The 21518-nt window shown below is 35.0% G+C and overlaps 1 long non-coding RNA gene across 1 annotated transcript; it reads right to left on the reverse strand.

Moving 5' to 3' along the window:
- Positions 1 to 12358: 12358 nt before the first annotated feature.
- On the reverse strand, positions 12359 to 19767 carry LOC148938710 (uncharacterized). The gene is made up of 2 exons (XR_016143643.1): positions 19580 to 19767; positions 12359 to 12676 (listed from the first exon to the last, which is right to left on the reverse strand). It is a non-coding gene; the product is annotated as an uncharacterized LOC148938710 (long non-coding RNA).
- Between the last annotated feature and the right edge of the window lie 1751 nt (positions 19768 to 21518).

Genomic DNA, 21518 nt, shown 5'->3' on the forward strand with positions numbered 1-21518 from the left:
TTCTTGCTCTTCAGCTCAATCAAATTGTAATCACCAGCCTTGACTTTCTCAGTGTCAAATTAGAAGTTGGTGGTAGGGTGCTTGTCTTCAATGTCTATGCTGGGGTCAAAAGAGTTGTTGTATACAGGATCATCTACGTCAGAATCGTCACTCTAACTGTAACTCTTGTTGCGAGAGACACGCCTTTTGCTTTTTAGTCTTTTCACTTGTCTGACTTTCTACAGTTCCAGGACTAGGGCTTTTTGGCGGATACAGCTTTTATTCTAGCAGTAATGCATTCTTTCATAGGGGTGTCAGTGAGCACTTCTGACTTTTTCATATTTTTTTCCTGTTGATTTTTTGGGTTTGACTTGATTGATAAAATGCTGCAAGTAAAGCAAAGAATGAGAGGCAGTCATCCAGCCAGAAGTATTTTCTGAGCTGATCGTGATGGTTCCTGGTAAGGCTCCCCTGAGTAAAATTTCCAGACACTGTTTTTGTGGGGAAATAAGTAGAGGAGGCACTGTGTTCCCAACACATTAACACCAGCACAAATCGTGGTCAACTGACCTCTTTCTGCTGACGAGACCTTCAATACTTACTTCTGGCCTCGTTGTGCAATGACTTTACCAGGCTTGTGAATTTTTTCAGACCTGATTCGTCAAAACTTCAAATGTCTTGTGGTCTGAACATATGTTTATGTAGGCCTCAATCCAGGTTATTAAAGAAAGCTCCTACACTGTGACAGTTGAAAGCAGTTGTCCGTCATAGGCTTGTACATATTGGCGTTCTTACTGATAGAGTTTTAAGGCAATCCATAAACCACGGCACCAATCTTTACCTGTAATTCCTCCATTGTCTCCACTGCCTTTGCAATTCCGTTATCCGGTACTTTTGTGCTCTTAATAATGGCATAAGTGTATGCAAATTTACACGCTTCTAGGGGAATACAGTCAAAAGCATACCAGCTGTCGTTTTCAAGTAAGTTTTTGGTCTTTTTTCTGGTCCCTCTGTAAATACTTATCATGTGTTGTAACAGGGTGTTGAGAAATTCAGGTCCAGACTTTTTAGAGGGATATTCAGCTTCTCAACTTTTTTTTTATGTAGTCTTGCAGCGTTCCTCTTGGGACTTCTTGTAGAATAAGACAGAAAAAACTACTATTTTATTTTCTTCTGGATCACAGCCACCTTTCTTTCTTTTCTCTTCTGTTTACTTTTAATTATTTTATCTTGAATGAAATTTAACAGGAAAAAAAAGAACTTCAGTTCACCTACTGTTCTGACAAGATTAAACAACGCCAGAAATAATACAGTTTTGGGTTTTAAGCTTGCCTTCAACCTTTAAATATGCTGTTTACACAGCTTTTACAGGCATAGCCCACTTTTGGAAACCTTGGTACGGCATGCCAAATTTACCCTGGGTATTGTGGCCGAACATGGGAGTTCACTATCCCACAGGATGAAAAAATACTAACAGCAAACTGGTGAAGATGGCACGTCTCGGAAGCTGAAAAAAACAGGCAAATAATAAGAGAATACAATGTGAATTTACAACGCGAGTTTTCTAGTATTCGTAATTAGGTGTTGGCTTTCAGACAAAATTGAACAAAATTCCAGAGTTAATCACCTTAAAACCTGATCCAATCTAATATTTTTGGTAAAAGTATTAATTAAGGTCAGACTTTTTAAAAACATACACTGCAATCTGTCAGAGCTTTTATAATCCACCAGAAGCCCCATAGGTTTTTGTATTGAAACTGTTTGCTTTGGCTAAACGTGGGCCGGTCTCCCCTATACCAATTTTGATGTTAAATTTTGCCCAACTGTAAACTTTTGAGTTGAATTCTTAGAAGAAGCTGTTATCTAACCATAATGTGATTTGTGTCAAATTGATTTTGTGGTGTTTATGTTTTCTAGAAATTGGAAGTAGGATAGTGGGTCTCTTATGTTATACTGTTGCAGGAAAAGTAGAACATGGAAAATGTTAAAGGCCGAGTTTTAGTGAAATATAGAATGACTAGTTTCTAAAGGCCTATATTCAAAGGACCTCGGGAAGCATTAGTAAGATCCCTCCCCCCTCCATCATAGAAGCGGCTGCCCCCCTCTACACAAGACGCTGCCTAAGCCCATGGCAATCGTTATCATTTATAATTACGCTAAATATATGGCATTTGTGTAAGGATGCCATCCTGCGAAAAAAAACTGTCATCTATTATTTTGAAAATTCTAAATATTTGATAATCGCCATCTCCCTGCATAAGCAAAAGAAAACTGAATAGAAAATAAATAAAGCCAAGAAGTTAATTTTTGGAATCCAAATGTCCCACCTTCAAACAAGGGTATTAAACCACTCTCAGAGGGTACTGAAACTTTACAAAGAAGCTTTGAGAAACATTGAAGGATACCATTATGTGAGGTAGACTCTGATGGGCTTTGGTTGCAATTGTAAAATAGCCTAGGCCTACCTATGTTTATAATTTGATTAAAAACGCTAGGCCAGGGTCTATAGTGATTAGGGGTAGAATACTCCATAATTGGAAATAGGTAAATCTGATGAATAGCCGGTATCCAGAAGGAAACATGCAAGTGCACTAAGAGGCATTTTTAGATTAGCACTAGGCTAGGCTGTATAACTAACTGAAAATAAAATCTTGTATAAGCCTAGAGAAGGAGACATGTTAAGAAAACAATTCATACATTATAATACATATAATAATTATAGCTAACACATTTTGCATACAGCCCTGCTATAGCCTATAGCCTAACCCCCAACTTCCCCTTGTGTGGAAATGTATAACCCAAATTATATATAGTTCCAATGCATTCCGCCACCTGTCACTTGTTTTTATGGTTTTGTTTTGTCACAGTTGATTCAGTTTATAGCCTAGGTACATAGATTGAAACTAGAGAGGTGCATTGGAAGAATAGGCCTAGATGGGAAATATAATGGTCAATATATACCAAATCATATTATTGAGTTAGGACTAAAGTGAATACACCATTTGAAGCCCTTTTTTATGCTGATTACAAATATAATAAGCATTTCTATCGGAAATGAATATCAGCTCCCCCCTATATAGGCCAATTTAGGGTTAGGTTAGGTATAGCCTATATAGGGGGGGGGCTTAAATTCATTTCCGATATAAATGCTTATTATATTCTAAATCACCATAAAAAAAGGCATCGAATGGTGTATACACTTTAGTCCTAACTAAATAATATGATTTGGTATATATTGACCAATATAATATCTATTAACACATTAGGGGGGAGGGGGTAAAGTATCGCAGGGCTGTATGCAAAATGTAGTTAGCTACAATTATTCTGCATGTTATGAAGCATGAATTGTTTTCTTAACATGTTTCCTTCTCTAGCCTAGGCATAGAATATAGCTACCTACAGTAGTACTATTGTATTCCTTGTTTTATGTCCATTCAACATAATAGTTTTTACCGTGACAATATACACCCCACCCTCCCTGATAGACACAGACCACTAATTACATATTTATTTGTTTTTCCTTCCATTGATTGATCTACTGTAAAACTGGTTATTCTGTGTAGGCTGAAGATATCTAGGTTAGCCTGAGCAATTGTGCTGGAGATTAGATAAAAATAGGCTACTATTTTGAGTGAGTTACAAAATATAACAATATCCTAAGGCTTTGTATAGGATCATCAAGGGAGCTGGGGATGAATTATCACAGCCATGACTTTAACAATTAAAAAGAGTATAAAATTAGTAATCTAAAAATGCCACTTTTTGTTCTAGGTTTTCTTCTAAAGATGTGCTAGGCCTATTCTGCAATTTTATTTGGATAACTAGGCTAATTGCCACTTCAGCAGTTAAATTGCTGTGGTAAAAGGAACATATATATATATATAAATAAAAGGAACATATGTTTTGAAGTTTTACAAAAAAAAAATATAGCTTTGACCACATACAGTTTGTTCACTTTTTTATCACTGTTGTAAATAAAATGTTCCATTTTTTTCTATTTTTTTATCATATGAATTAACAAAAAAAATATTTATTCAATTAAGATAGTGAGAAAAAGGTAGACAGAGAGGAATTAATCTGTATTGTGGTGCTGAACTGGCTTAGTCTATTATTACCTTATCTTAAATCACCTTAAATTATACTTGCTAGCAATAGGATGAATCCTGTGTATTATACAGTCCCTTTGGGCTGTACATAGTATTCCTGGGCTATATATAGTCCCTTTGAACTTAAATATGCTCTATATTGGAATATGACTGAAATTTTAAGTGTCTGTTATATCACACAGAAATTGGATTGTATCAGCACAGGAATTGACTAAATTTTTGTAATGAGTTTGTGATTAGTTTGAAGAGTTTTAGCTACATACAACACTTGTAATTTTAAATGTACTGATTAGCAGTAATATACCCTAATGTTGGAAGAATGCTTTAAGTTTGAGCCTAAACTTTAGAAAATAATCCCAATTTAGGACATGGAATCTTAAAACTAGAGAAAAATATCTAGATGACAATCATACTCTATCCTGGATACATTCAACCTAAAGCAGTGTTCACAAGTATGTCTAGCTAGAATCCCATGTCTAGACACATGTCTTGGCAGAATTCAGTGTCTAGGCAACAACCATTCAGAAGTAAAATTTGGTGCTTAGCTAGACATGCTAGACAAGGCACTTCCTTAGTAATAAAATATTTAATCTCAAATCTTTATTATATCAGACTTTATCCATTCAAAAGTTTCATCAAATTTGGCTAGGCATTGAGTTCTAGACTCTAGAACTCAATGTCTAGGATTTTTCATTACAGCCAATCAGAATGTTTCAAGTTCCACTATTTTCATCATTTATGTTTGCATTTTTAAACTGAATTTTAATTTTTGTTTTCTTGTTAATTATTTTTTTTTTTTTAGGCAAATATGCAACAGCAGACATAATAGTGAAGCACACTAAGGCAATTGTTTTGCTTATCTTATCCATTATCTTGTGACAGTAAAAATAGGGATTACAATTTTGAAAGTTTTGCCTGCCTAAGACCTCTTGATTGGCTAGAAATGACAATTTAAAACTAAATTTGTAGTTTTAAATAAGCAACAAATTTTACTTGTGAATGGTTGTTGTCTAGACATTTAATTCTGGCTAGACACATGTCTAGACATGGGATTCTAGCTAGACATGCTTGTGAATGCTGCTTAAGCAAATATAATGAAACAGAAAAATTGCATTTAAATAGGTTATGGGTTTTGGTTCAATTTTTGGCCACTTCTAAAGGAAAAATTTCAATAAAAGTAGTACCACTGTATTCCTTATTTTACACTCTTTCAAAATATTATGATCACTTTGCTGACAATGTACATCAATGCCCAAAAGTCCCAGTTAAATACTAAAAGAAATCACCAAAACAATGAATTTCTTAATTTTATGTTGTTCCTATCCATTTTTATCCACTTTTTAAAATTAAGTAAAAATATTCTTATCTGATACTATGATAAATCATAGGGAAAACTGGATATTTTTGGTCAATATAGTCTACCAGAATTCCAAACTCCTCTTAGCTTGTATTTTGGTCTTTGGTTTAGTCAACTGTTTTTTCAATTGAGAAGTATCAATATTTATAATTATAGCCTATAGAGAACTACATTTAAAAATGCATGTTTTTTTTAACTGAAAGTAAAGAGTAACATTTCAACTTGAAATGAACAGAAATGCTTCTGTATATGACAAGGTTACCTCTTCCTCAACCCTCACCCTTTATGCTAAAGTCTCAAAATTCTTTGAAAACACTCATTCAAATTCAATGGCTCTTTTGTTTGAGCAGTCTTTCTTTTAGAATTGTGACAAAATGTCTAAATTTAGTGTAAAGAAAAGAATTGAAGAAAGGGTATGCCCTCTCATATACAGGATAATTTCTGTTAGTTTTAAGTTCTAATGTTGCTCCTGATTTTCAGGCAAAAAACTATTTTTATTTCTGTTTTTTTTTAATGATTCCAAGAAATTACCCCCTCCCCCAGTGTAAAATTTCACCCAGATTCTTCCTACCCATAAAAAATTCTCCTCATCCACAAAGAAAAAAAAATCACATCCATGATCTTTCTTAAAGTAAAAATAAAAAACTTATTTTTGTAAATATTGCCTAAAACCTCTACAGTATGGCTCTCAGACTTGCTGAATTTGATGGCTTGAATTTTTGTGTGTTTCCTCCTTTCCTGTAAATCATGTAAATTTTCTTAGGCTTTTAGATTTTGGTGGGTAAGATTAAACTTGATTAATTTCATATATAGATGGAATCAGCAAAATAAACAATTCTTTTGATGTATCAGTTGTTATCAAAATTCCACTTTTTAGAGTTCTGTTTACTATTGGACTGAGGTGCTCCTTACTAACATTTTGTTAGCATGAACTGTTTTATATATTTTCAATTTTCCTATTTCGTCTGAAAATTTTCATGGTTGATAATAGAAATACTAAGCTATCATTTCACAATAATTTGTTTCTCTGCTATTTTGATTTAAATATTTGTGAATATTATAAGAACAATAAATGAAAAAAATTTACAGAAATTAAATGAAAATAACCAAAGTATATGTACTGATGTAAAGGAAAGGTTTAAAGTTAAATGCAAAAAATTAACCCACTGATTGCAAGTTGTAGCCCCTGACAGTTTTATTTCACATTGTCATGGATTGTACTGAGAACACAGACAGTTTTGTTGGAAACTTCGAGGTCTCTGGCATCATGAAAAAAAAAAAGAATAAGAAGAAACACAGCCCCAAAGGTATGGGTGGAGGTTCCATCTAGCTAGGAAGCCTCCCCTTCCTGATATATATATATATATATATATATATATATATATATATATATATATATATATATATATATATATATATATATATATATCTTCTTCTTAGGTCCCAGCCATCCTCGTGGGACGTTTTGGGTCCACTCCTCTTGCTAGCTCATGCATAAGGGCTCGGTACATTGCTCTATCTGGTGCGATACGGGATAACTGGGCTATCTTGACATTGTCAAAGTGGAAGTTCTCCATCCATCGTTTTCGTGGGCGAAGGCCATGGAGGGATCCTTCAAGGGCGATTTTCGGAAGGCGGCTCGGCTCCATTCGCTTGACGTGGCCAAACCAGCGCAGTTGTTGCTTCTTAATTTTATTCAGTATGGTTTCAGTGGACTGGAGCCTTTGACGTACTTCCACATTTGTGATTCAGTCAGTGTATTTGATTCTAGAAATGCGACAGAGGCATCTCACCTCAAAAGCTAGAAGTTTTATTTCGTCTTCGGTTTTCAGAGTCCATGTTTCACATCCATAAATAACTATGGGGATTACTAAACTGTTGAATAGGCTCATTTTGAGTTTGTTGGATAGGTGGTTACTTTTCCAGATGTTGGCTAGTCTTCGGAAGCTGGAGATAGCTAGTGCAAGTCGACGTTTCACGTCAGAGCTATGACAATTATCTGAGGAGAGTAGGCTACCAAGGTACAGGAAGTGGTCAAGCGTTTCAACCTGTCTCCCGCCTATGGTGATATATATATATATATATATATATATATATATATATATATATATATATATATATATATATATATATATATCATTTTGTAATGGTATAAAAGTAAAATTGAGCTTGTATAAAGTATCCACTCTCCAAAGTAAATTCCTGCATAATGGCCTGAACATGGATCTCTCATTCCAAAATTTTGAAGTTTTGTTTTAACTTTCTGATTTAAATATTTCATTTGGTCTTTCACAAACTTTTCTGGAAACAAAAGTGTGAATACCCAATTAAAATATATTTGCAACAATACTTAGTCTGACAGAGATAGACAAGAATAACCCATGTTTCTGATTATTTTCTAAGACAGGAATACATTATCTTAAGTTTATATTTTCAAGTTTAAAGATGTTAAAGACTGATTCTGTATGTTTTCTGGCCTTTCAGTGAAGTGTGACATCCATAGCAATATGCAAGAAAAAATTCAGGGGCTAAAATCCACTCTTTACCTTGGTTAATTTTTGTATGTTCTAAGATTAAGTATAATTCTTTACTTAAGAAAATTTTTTAATTTTTCATTTTCTGAAGATAGAGTCAATCAGCTCATGTCCAGGGTTTTGGTAAACATCTTATGTTTTTGGTCTTCCAATTCCTATAAAATGTGGATTATGGATCAGCAGGAATTGTAAAAAAAAAACTTTGTTATAGGAATAACGTCTTACAATTCAGTGCATATCTTACATAAAATGTCAGACATTCTAACTCAATTTCACTTTTATACTATTACAAAATCCCTACGTTAAGATTCAATTTTACAAAACTTATTTTACAAAACTTATTAAAACTTATTTTACAATTAATTATTTATTTTAATCAGGTAAATTGGTAATTCATCATGTTATTGTGATTGTAAATGAACCTAAGTCTCAGATAGACATAGGGTATGTGAAAATTTTTTGAGATGGCGAAATATATGGAAACGTGAGATTTCTAGGCGCTGATTTCTTAGCCCCTACAAATCTCTCTATTCAATAGATGACACTGCTGTATTTGCAGGACCATTTTAAAATTTCTAAATTTTTTTCTTGTCAATTTGTAGCATAGCAATCCAAATGAACATAAAAAAAAACATGTATTTCTGTTTCTGAAATTCTAAATGAAAGCATTATTTTTCTATGAATATAGAAACTCAGTCTGTTTTTTATATTGTCATCTTTCATGCCATTTCCTAAACTACAATATAGCAATCCAGTCATAACTCATATTTAATAATTTACTAGATGACACTGCTGTACTTGAAACAAGATAATTTTTTTTATTATTGGTTAATGATGATCCAAAACAGTATTAACAAAAAACGTTTCCATTTATGCTCCTGACCATTCATATTAATGTGTTAATTTGCTATAAATATCAATATATAATCTAATAATAGTTATAACCTATCCTTACAAGAACAGTGCAGTTTTAGGAAGGGTAAAGGACGTGTTGACCAAATTTTCACTCTTAAGTGCCTGAGTCATTTAGTCCTTGCGTTTATAGATTATGAGCAAGCATTTCGATTCAGCAGATAGAAGAGCTTTAGTGGAGGCCTTATCCTTGTATGGTATACCAGGCAAATACAAGTGATTAGTGCTATGTACTAGAATAACATTGTTGCAGTTAAGGCAGGGAATGAGGTTAGTAGCTGGTTTTGTATTAAATCAGGAGTTAAGCATGGTTGTGTTCTATCCATATTTTTATGGACTTTGTCCTAAGGAGCACAGGAAAGGCAATGGGAGAACACAGAATCAAATGGGAAAGAAAAACTTTCCTGGAGTTGGATTATGCTGAGGATTTGAGCATCCTAGATGAAAGTGTGAGCAAAATAAAAGAACTTTTGGAGGTTTTTGCGAGTTCAGGGCGCTAGAATAGGCTTGAAAATTAATGTTAAGAAGACTAAGTTGCAAAGGCTAGGAATAAGCGAGGATAAAAAGGTGATGTTGGGTGCCTCACCTCGGTAGTATTATTAGTAAAGACGATGGGTGCAGTGATGATGTTAAAAGTAGAATAGCTGTGGCCCAGGGTGTTTTTTCACAGTTGAAAAAAGTTTGGAAGAATAGGAAGAAAAGTCTGTGAACCAAGATTAGAATATTGGAAGCTACAGTGATGACAGTGGTCAAGTATGGTTCTGAAGCGTGGGCGCTCCGAAAAACGGAAGAAGATTTGCTAAAAGTTTCCAGAGAAATTGCCTATCAATTATTTTGGGCACCTGACTGGCTGACCATATTTCAAACAGTAGGCTGTACGAAAAGTATGATTCAATCCATCTTTTAGGGCTATAATGAGAGAAAGGTTGAGACGACGAGGGCATGTTCTGCAGATGACAGATGACAGATCCGTCATCAAAAATCAAAAGCAAAAAATCGTCCTTTTTGGCCAGTTGTCTAGGGCTAAACCATCTAGGGCAGGTCGTTCTGGGTTTGGATGGGAGGATGTTGTTAAGAAAGAGTTAAGGGACATGGGAACTTCCTGGGAGGGTGTAAAGAGGGAGGATTTGAATAGATTGGGATGGAGGAGGAGCATATGTAGCTGTGTAGCCTCAAAATATGTATAGTACCGTTTTTTAAAGGGTGAAGTTCCATTAAGTACAATAAGGAAGGAAAGTAATAGGGCAGAAACTAGCCAACCATTAGGGGTACAGTTGCTGAAACTTAAAATAAACTAAAGCGGCGTCCACAAGCATGTCTAGCTAGAATCCCATGTCTAGACACGTGTCTAGCCAGAATCCAATGTCTAGGCAACGACTGTTCACATGTAAAATTTGGTGCTTAGCTAAAACTACAAATTTAGTTTCAAAGTGTCATTTCTAGCCAATCAACAGAGCTTATGCGGGCAAAACTTTCAAATATTATAATCCCTATTTTTACTGTCACAAGCTAATGGATGTGATAAGCAAAACAATTGCCTTAGTGTGCTTCATTATTATGTCTGGTGTTGTATATTTGCCTAAAATGAAAAGAAAAAACAATTAATGAGAAAACAAAAATTAAATTTCAGTTACAAATGTAAACAAAAATGATGAAAATAGTGGATCTTGACACATTCTGATTGGCTGTAATCGAAAATCCTAGACATTGAGTTCTAGAGGCTAGAACTCAATGTCTAGCCAAGCGCCTTGTCTAGCGTGTCTAGCTAATCGCCAAATTTTACTTGTGAACAGTCATTGCCTAGACATTGGATTCTGGCTAGACACGTGTCTAGACATGAGATTCTAGCTAGACACGCTTGTGAACGCTGCTTAAGTTCAAAAGAAACTGTCTAGTGAGAGATGTTTCCCTTTTTGACACTAAAATGATAATTTGTGTCCAAATTCAAGCAGATAGAAATTTGCAACACTAGGTGCTACACTATTTCTGTTCCTGCTTGATCACTTTTAATCTTGTCATAAAATATCTGCAGATGTTAGAAAACGGATGTTTTTGAGGAGGATCGGGTCGATTTAGGCAGTGGTCTCTAACTTTTGAGTGGTTACATCTAAAACACATAGAACCTTCAATTTGAATCGTATTCAGTATTAAAAAACTTATCTTTTCCTCAGGGGTACCAATAAAGTATAGGAGGGTGCTAGATAATTTTGCATCCCATCTCTTGCCCTTCCAACTGACACACCCCCCCCCCCTTTACACCTAAAGTGGCTACATCTAAAATACATAAAAGCTTCAAGTTGACTTGCGTTTATTATAAAAAAAAATGTATCTTTTGCTTAAGGGCGCCAATTCACGAAAAAATGGGGGAAGAGGTGAGAACATTTTTTATCTCCCCCCCCCTTCTCCTGCCCTGTAATTGGCACCCCTGCTTTCCCTTGTCCTGCTAATCTTTATTCGTAATGCTGCCTCTAAAAATAGGTTATGATATTTTAATTTATCTAGCAACCTACTTGTAGTAGTTTCTTAACATCTACTTAAATCCTCTGATCAAATAAGAAGTGAATAGCTGCAATTTCTTTGGCCAAATTTTATTTTCAATCTTTTTTCTGTTAGTTTACCTTTGCGAATTCTGTTGAGCCTGTGTTTCCCACTGTAGTGTATCCCATTCACTGCCGTTTCAAAGTTGTAGCAGTAGCTGCAGCCCAGTAACGAGATTACCATCGTTCTTTGTAACCAAAGTTTAAGAAACTAGTTTTCAGCAAGACTGTCATGAGAAAAATTTCACAAATTCCTTTTAGAACCTTTTTGTACAGCATCAATTTTTTATAGTAGCCTACGAGTAGAAAGCCTATCAAACTTTGGTTTTACCCTATACCTCTTAAAAGAAATTCTTTTTTTAATTAGAGTATTTCTAGACTATAATTAATCTCTATCAGTGCTTATAATGAAATTGATTATTGCCCCCCACCTTTTCCTGAAAAATAATAATCGTGAACTTGATCCCTTTTTTGTGTGTTCGCCTTAGTGGAAAAATTTACTCCCCCCCCCCACTAAGGTTTCTACAGAAATGAACGTAACGTGACGTACCTCTCCAGAGTCTTGGTTGGGTGTAGTTCTTAGAGAGTGATTTGACAAAATATCTTGAATATAAAAGAGGAAAGAAAATAGAAAAAAAAATCCACTTGTAAGAATTATCTAGTAAAGGGAAAAAAGCACTACCTTTAGTGATAGAACAACACACATGCACTTGAATTAGGGCATTAAAGAACAACATGCGTTGAATAACACTGCATTTTCAGTAGACAGTGTGCTTGGTGGTGCGCCCGCCATGATATGCTGAATGTAAACTTGTGCCATAAAGTTCTTGGGAGTAGATTGATTTAAAAATAAGTCAGGTCAAGAGACTGAGGTTCTGCTCTGTTTCCCTTTTGAAAATCATAGTATCGATTACCTAAACAAAGGCAAAAAACTAAAAAAATATATATATATTAAAAAATCAACATAAATATAATTTATAATTTGTTTACATATTATCCTCTATTGAAACTATTAAACTGAGGTGGTTGGACTGGTCCAAAATCCTCGTTTTCAAAAGAATTGTTTTGGTCTCGGTTTCTATTCCTCAGGTAGGCTATCAATCCAATCAAACCCAATAGCAAAGTTCTGTCTTCAGCTACCTGGGTCTTAACTGCCTGTCTTTCCTTAGTTTCGTCGACTAGGGGGTGACAAATCCCTACGGCTGCTATGACTATCACCAAATAAGCAGTTGACATCTGCTTAACGGATACCTAAATATCAATAAAATATAATTAAATATATAAATAGGAATTAGAAAAAAATATATAATTAGTTATCCAGATTTTAGAGTTTAGGCAGGAAAACTTCTATTTGCTGGATCGACAGTATGTTTTTTTAGGGAGGGGAATATGACAAAAACATGACGTATGACGTCAAAGCCAAAGCCATAAATGTATGGCGTCAAAGCCAAAGCCATACATGTATGACGTCAAAGCCATGCATTGCCAAGTCATCTTTGGATTTTGGCTTAAATGTCCAAGACATCCATAATTCTGGAACGTTTTGTATTTTGTTACTAGCCTGAGATGATCACGAAATTATGTTTTGATTAGCCCTTATTTGAGGTTGCACTACATTAGAATTTCAGCATAGTTGGATTGCTTATTTTATGCAAAGGTCTTGGCCAAAATATTTGCATTTTTTTCATTTTATTTTCATAGGCTGTGATTTACCTTCTTTTTCTATGTTGTCCTACTTTTTCTCATTTTGTCGTGCTTAGCCAGTTGTGTCTCAGAAATTATTTACCTCTTTACTCCACTCTGGAATCACGACAGGGAGGTATCCAAGGGGGTCATGGGGCTCGGTTTCGCCTCCCCCCCCCCCAATCTCAACTTCTTCTGAATTGCTGAGAATTTCTTAAATATCATAAATAAAAGTTCAAATAAAGCTAAAATCCTTTTAATAGACAGTGTTTCACAAACAGTGATAAAATTTCACAAAAGTACTAAATATTTCGGTCATATGTGCAGTGACCGTCATAAGTAGTAACACTAAACTAAAACAATTAATAAGAGTGGATTATATACGAAATAAAATAAAACTGAACATTGTTTAATACTCTAATTCTTTTCAAAGCTAGAGTGGAAGCTAGCCTCTTTCAAGGCTAGCTTCCGACATTTGGTTGCAGTGACCAAACTCGAACGTTTTGGTCACTGCATATGTGACCGAAATATTTAGTATTTTCGTGAAATTTTGTCACTGTTTGTGAAACACTGTCTATTAAAAGGATTTTATCCCTGTTTGAACTTTTATTTATCATCATGGGAAGGCAGTGTGGTCTCCGAAATTATCTTCTTAAATATCAATAAAAATATGATAGAAGTATAGTTAAATATATAAATTAAATGAATAAAAAGAAATTTATAAAAAATATTATTAGGTATTCAGATTTTAGAGTTTAGGCAGTAAAATTCAATTTGCAGTATCAACAATATGTACATCCAGGTTGTAAATTCGAATGGCAATTTTTTGTGATATCCTCCTCCCTCATAATGCCTAAATACGGCTTTATAACCAAATATAACCAAAGGAACTTTACCCCAACCCCTAAATATATCCAAATCAGGGTATATATTTGGACATCATGGGGGTGGGGGTAACATTCATTTGTGATGCAAATGAAGATTATATTTAGATTCAGAATGCAATTTTGGGTATATATTTGCACATTAGGGGGTGGGGTTATATACTCTGTTAATATATAGGTTCTAAGATATTCATCAATGTCATAATGTGATATTCAGAACTGTATTTTAAATTTTTGTTTTCTTTAAATGGAACTTGATATGGGGATTGAACGCCATCTATAAAAAAAAGATTATAACAAAAATTTCAAAAGATTTACACATTGTGTCGAAAGCATGGGAAAAATCATATTTTTTTTTGGTTAAGTTGGAAAAAAAGGAAAGATTTGAGGATAAAGGTTCTCTACTTGGATAATATGTTAACTAGGATCATTATACATATTTTAAAGTAAGAATTGTTTTTTTTAACATGTCTCCTTATCATAAGGCAGAACTGTAAATTTTTACCAGAAGGAGGAGGTGGGATGGAGTTACGTTGGAAGGGAACTGTGAATTGAATAAATACAAATATTCTAACTATAACAAAGAGTGATATTTTTTACTATAGCGTTTAGTTCTTAAGAGAGGATGAACTGCACTGCTGTTTGTCTCTTCTTTTTTTCTGTCAAGAAACAACTTTTTTTATTGTAGGATGCTACATAGGGTGAAAGGGGAGTAAACCCGAAGCTCGCTTGTGCCTCTCTTGGTGGCCATGCTCACATGTTAAGGGGGCCACGCTCCCCTTAAAAGGGGAGTAGATTTTTCCATGACCGAAACAGTTCATTTTAGGTCAATGTTTTGGGGTACGTTGGACTAATATTGGGAAGGTATTTCTTACTGGTACTGTTGCATTAGCTGGTACCCATACGAGAAGTCAAGTTTGGTTAATGCTAATGAAATAAAACAAAATAGGATGAAAATATAATAGTTTAGAAACAAATTTGGGCTATATTTTTGCACATTAAGGGGTGGGGGTAAAGCATAGCATATATTAAATACGCAACCTAACCTAACCTGCGTACCTCCCCCCCCTAAGCCCCAAGAAGAAATAGTTTGAATATTGTAAATACAATGACAAACCATGGTTTGCGATCCAATACTCTATTGACAGATACCCGTTTGACTAGTTTCATTTAGCATTTTTCTATAACGTATATTGCGTGGGTACCAGCTAATGCAACAGTACCTCAGGGGTTCAGTTGTTCAACCCCAGTCAGGTGCGTGCATTGTCACGCTTCGTTTGATTTTGAGTATACAGAGCAGGCAGATCCGCAGGAACTTTTTCGAGCGGGGGGGGGGATAATAAAACAACCAGGTGACAGTAATAAAACAAACTTATTTTATTTTATAATTTGAATAAGAAGTACGCAGAAATCCAGGATAATTTGGATTTTGGGAGGCTGTAGGCCATAGCCCCCTATTTTTTTGCGTTCGTCCATTATCTAGAGATGTCACGACTTCCAATATCTGTCACAAAATCAGCTTATTTTTATTGGGCATTAACGAATTTTACCATCTGTAATAAATTAACACGCGCGCGTCTGTCCCCAAAGCCTGCCCCCCCCCCCAAAAAAAAGGTATGGATAACCTCAGATTGAGCTGTGGTCACTGCTTTTCTAATACAAACTATCATATTAAAAAAAATATATACCCAGTTGGCTATGTGAGGCAAATTAATGACTGAAAGTCCCAAAATTAGTAGCAGGCGCAAAACTATTGGATTTTTAATGATTTCTCCTGGGATGTGGTAAATTTTTTTTGAAGAGCCCCCAGAAAAAATGACACTTTGGGTCCTTGGGAGGATTCCAAATTCTATTCATATACCGTAAACTCGCTGGTAAGTGGCGATGATTCTTAAGAGCATTATATTTCTTGGGGGGGGGGAATGAAGTGTCAGATTCAACAAATTTCAGATTTTCTCCCGAAAGCTTGTTAGGGCTAGCATTCACGAAAGAAGTTTGAATGAATTGTAGTCTGCTCCATAATTATTTCTGTCTAATAAATTTATGTCGTATTAAATTCAAAATGAAGAGCATGAATTTTTCTCGGAAGAATGAGAATTTTACTCCAGTGTTTCTGTTTGTAGCGCTAAGCTTTATTGAAAGGTTTCCGAAATAACGTTTTATGACTGAAAAGCAGAGAACTTATTTTTTAAAAATGTTGTGACTCAAAAACTGATCGTTGGTTTAACTGGCTTAAAATTTCACACAGAAAGACAAGAAAACCAATCAGATTTTCGAAGGTGGAGCTATTTTGCACCTCTTTCTGATATTCGGTTAAGGAATGGTGTTCTTTGGTGCACAAAAATGCGTCACAGACGAAAACCCGTGAAAATAAGCAATATTTTCCATGAAACTACATATAGGGAACTAATTTCTCTCTGGGTTTACCTTAATTCTTTGACTCTATTTTGACTTATTTCTCCATAGTAATCTTAAACAATGAAACTGATGAAAAAATACAGCCTGAAGTAAGCATTTAGAATGTTTTGGCTTATTATTGGAACATTTTTATTATTTTAGAACATTATTTGAATGAAAGTTATTTAGGCCGTGTATGATTTTTCTAGAGGATTATTGGTCGTTTCTTTTGAAATAGGATTTAGAATAGATTAGAATTTTATTTCCATATAACATTTTATTAGAACAAAAATATCTAAAATTCGCCAAAAGGTCAGCAAAGGAATTGACAAAAAATGAAAAACATTTGGCTTCAAATGTTGGAGCTCGTTAACAACGAATACATTCATACATACATGAAAGTAACAACAACAATTAACATCAAGACCCCCCCCCCCCAGAAGACTCCTTGGCTAGGAATACATTCATGCCAAAAAGGATTTAGACTTTAAGCAGTTTTAGAAACATTATTAAGGTCATGGAAACCATGTCCATTTAATGAAGCATATGCAATTTGAGAATCTCTCTTCAATCTGGCGATAAATTTAACCGCATTTTTATCATGTATCTCACTTAATGTTATTTTAAAAGGTAAATGTTTAGTGGTTGGCCACTTCCAAAAGAAAGTGGTTGGCCACTTCTGGCCGCTGCTGAGTAAATAAAAGTAGTACTTTTGGTTCTTTAATTTGGTACGTACGCAGGCACGTACGCATGAATATGTGGTACTTTATTAGTAGGCAACAGGCGAGAAGAACCGCATATAGAATGCCAAAGATACCATTGAAAAACAGGTTTCCGCTGCATAGTGAGTTATTGTTCACTCCGTGACAAAGATTTAAACTTTTGTTTTTTGGGGTTAAAGGGGCAAAAAAGGTAGCTAGGTTAGGTTACATATTAAATATATGCTATGCTTTAACCCCCCCCCCCCCCTAATGTGCAAATATATAGCCCAAATTTGTTTCTAAACTATTATATTTTTATCATACTTAGTTTTATTTTATTAGCATTAACCAAACTTCACTTCTCGGGTGTTGCCCGGCTACTAATTAAGTACCGAATTTGTTACTGGGGGGCCCAAATCCTTCAAATCCCTTATTCTGTGAGAAGTATCAGAAAATGATAGGAAAATAAAAAAGAAATCGTGGTGCGTACGTGCCAGCTTACCTGTTAGCCAGTACGCACTCGAGAATTTGGATCTATAAAATCAGACAATAACCGGTTTATTGATGTCTACTCGGATAGAATTAGCTTCGGCTCAATGGGAAAATACATTGTAGTTATATTTTAATTAAATATTTAGTTGCTATACTTAACCCCGCTAATATGCAAATATACAGCCCAGATTATATGTATCCTATCTATCTCCCAAGCGTCTGAGTTGTTTCAACCCCGTATCTGTAGATCCAGATTCTCCAGTGTGTACTGCCTAACAGATAAGTACCCTTAGTTTTATGCTATTCCCAAGTATCTTGGTTGCTTTTCTGACAATGCACACCACATCTTCTGATGTTCCGATATACAGTCCCCTAATTTTCCCCGTATATACTAGGTTGCATTGTGTGGAGACTGTGGAAAACCCATTCAACAAAGACCTTCTCACCTATGACGGCATTTAATTAACGGAGAAATACAGGTATATTATTAAGAAATAGGAAAAGTAATCATGCTAATACTGCTGCTAACAACTCACTGTGGCTCCAATTCCAACCTATTCAAAGCCTCCCTCTTTACACCCTCCCAAGTAGTTTCCATTTCTTTTAAATCTTCCCTTACGATATCCTCCCACCCAATTCGGAAACAACCTGCTTTTCGTCTGTCCCTAGACAGTTGCCGGACAAGGACAACCTTTGGCAATCTGCCATCCTTCGTCCGCAGAACGTGCCCATCTTAACCCTTTTTCTCTCATTATAGCCATAGAAAGCAAAATGAAACCACATTTTTCTTACAGCCTTTTTTTTGAAATATGGTCATTCAATCTGTTGCCATAAAAATCCGTCGGCAATTTCTCCAGAAAACATTTAGCAAATCCTCCTCTTTTCAGAGCGCCCATGCTTTAGAACCATGCTTGACCAAAGTCATCATTGTAGCTTCCAATATTCTAATCTGGCTTCGCAAACTTATCCTCATATTCTTCCAAACTTTATTCAAATGTGAAAAAAAACACCCTGTGCCTTGGCTATTCTACTTTTAAAATCTTCACAGTATGCACCATCTTTACCAATAATACTCCCTAGGTAAATGAAGCATTCCACTTCATCCATCTTCTCGTTACTCAATATCACCTTTTAACCTTCACTTATTTCTAGTCTTAGCACCTGAGTTTTGTTAAAGTTAATTTTCAAACCTATTTTTACACCCTAAGGAATCCAATTGTGCTGCTTTTATTTGTTTCGCATGTTTCCTTCGGCAGAGATCAGCCACCAAATAATTACCTTTTAAAAAAATTGTAGCAGAGAAATAAGGTAAAACGTTATTTTGAAAACCTCTTTACAGGGGCGGATTCTGAGCAAAATCCTGGGGGGGGGGCAATGTGACAAAGGTGCCAATAATTGACACATTTGGTACTTGTCTAGAATCGGGTAAGTGCGCGATAAGTGAAGTTTCGTTAATGCTAATGAAATAAATCAAAATAAGATGAAAATATAATAGTTCAGAAACAAATTTGGGCTATATATTTGCCCATTAGGGGGGGGGGGGGGGGTAAAGCATAGCATATATTAAATCCGTAACAAAACATAATCAAACCCAACCTAGGTACCTTTTAGTCCCCCCTAAACCCCCAAAAACTAAAGTTTAAATATAGTTCCCGGAGTGAGAAACCATTTGTTTATACCTCAAAAGGCAGCGAAAACCTGTTCCCATAAAGATCTGCAATACAATTGTCGCGCACTTACCGGATTCTAGGCCAGTACCACACATTTATCCTAAGAAAGAGTGAAGAAAAACAGGGAAAGAGGGCGCCAGAAAAAAAATCTTGGGAGGGGGCCAGGGTCCCCCTGAATCCTCCAGTATCTTTTTTTCACAACCATTAACAAACGTCCTGAGAAATGTTTACGTTGTACATTTTTTCATAAGTTTCTTTCTCAGATAAGCCTCCAATGCTGAACGCTCCAAAGATGAATCTGTTTATAAAGGTTCTTTGTTTTCTTACCATATTGTGTGTGACTATACCAATGCGTTATTATCCACTTTCACTATCAACGACTATAACAGTTTTGGCGGCAAACTGGACACTGTACTAGTATTTTAACAGGTTTAAAATCCAAAGGAGGCGAACTAAGTCAAAACTTGTTTTTGCATCATTTGTTACAAATATCATTTACGATGAAGGTCGGTTTCTGTGAGTTGTCACTCAATCGGGTTCAATGTCGTAAAAGGCAGCCCTGCGGTAAATATAGTTTATTATCAAAACTATCTGCGTGATAATTGTATTCATGATTTCATTTTCACTAATTTTCTTACCATATTTCGTAATGATCTTATTTTTGCTTCATATGAATGTATAGCTAATGTTCATGGTCATTAAGGATCTTTCCACTTGATGAATTTATAACTGAACGCCGTTGGTATTATTTCCCATTATGCTGTCCTTGACTAGGGTTAGGAAGGGTTAAGTTTTATTTTGTTGGCATTACTGTCGGTTATGATTTAGGGCTAGGAAGGTTTGAAGTACCATGGACATTAAAACCATCAGGGTTTTTTTTTTCTCTGGTGCTACATTAGTCTATTCGTACCCAGGATATATGCTGGGGGGGGGGACTTTCTTCCAGTTGTGCTATTTTTGTTCAAACGTCTTGAATACAAACAAGTCACAGCAAATGAAGGTGGGAGGTGGCATTCCAAGGCGTCTTCTATCTTTCTGTTCAAAATTTAGAATAGTCATACAAATATATGAAACAAGATGACAATGTTCTAACTAAAACATATAAAAAATGATAACATTAAAGTTAGAGACTAGTAAAGGTATTGTAAAAATTTTTCAGATTTTTATAATCTGTTCAGTCTATAGGTTTTTAGCTGTCGTAAAATCCATGGCACCCAATATTCATTGATCTTTTTACCAGAAGTCATATTTCTGCACAATAGAATAGATATTAGAAAAAGATTCGATTCAGACAAAAGAAACTGTAATAACAAATTGCTAGAAGAAATTACAAAAACTACCTACCTGAAAGCCTCGATTCTTTAAAATTAATCTTTTGGCTGTATCAAAATTATGAAGTTTTTAGAGCAGTACAAAAAGTGTTGTCATATTGGACCGTGAATAAAAAGCAAAGTGAATCCGTTAAATTTGTCAATGCCTTTAGTCAGTAAAAAGTCAAACATTAACAATATTTTGATTCCCAAAGGAAACCATATCTTTCGTTCAAATGAGTCCTTTCCCGATCTTCTAGGACCAGTGGTCCGGTACGTCACCCCTGGAAGAAAAACAAAGAAAAAAAAAATGCAACATCCCACATTTTTGTAAATAGGAGCCGTCTACTGCAGGGTTGATCCGGTGAATCATTTCTGATCCGGTGAATCTAATGAGGTCATTTTCATTAAGATTGCTTTACTTTTTTTGGGGGGGGTCCCTTTTTCGAAAATCAGGCAAATATTTTCAGGCTCGTAGCTTTTTATGGGTCACATCAAACTTAGTTATTTTTATGTATTTGGATCCAGCATAAAAACCCAATTCTTTTGGTGTATTAATTGGAGTCGTTTCATTTCCATCAAATTCCCTTTTTCGAGTTTCGGTTACAGTTGGCCCGAGTCGCTCCTATCACAGTTAGTTACTACAAATTGTTTGATTTTTGATTGTATTAATATTATCTAATAATCTTTGTTATTAATTCTGGTTAATGTCAATTAATATTAGAAATGCAGTTGTAGTCGTGGTAGTAAGAATTGTCGTAAGGATAATCAGAGTAGGCTCCTTACGTCTAAAAATTTTTTTTATCGATTTTCATCAATATAGTATTTTGTTTGATTTAATAACTATAAAATAAGCTTTTTTGCTGTGCTTACAAATACGGAAAGTTTTGATTTAATTTTATTATTTTGTTGTTATCCATCGTCGAGATTGTTTTTTATGATATTTTCCAGAAGCC

The sequence above is a fragment of the Artemia sp. Qi Xiang Cuo genome, unplaced genomic scaffold (genome assembly GCF_049724085.1).
Source record: "Artemia sp. Qi Xiang Cuo unplaced genomic scaffold, ASM4972408v1 HiC_scaffold_3018, whole genome shotgun sequence".
NCBI lineage: Eukaryota > Metazoa > Arthropoda > Branchiopoda > Anostraca > Artemiidae > Artemia > Artemia sp. Qi Xiang Cuo.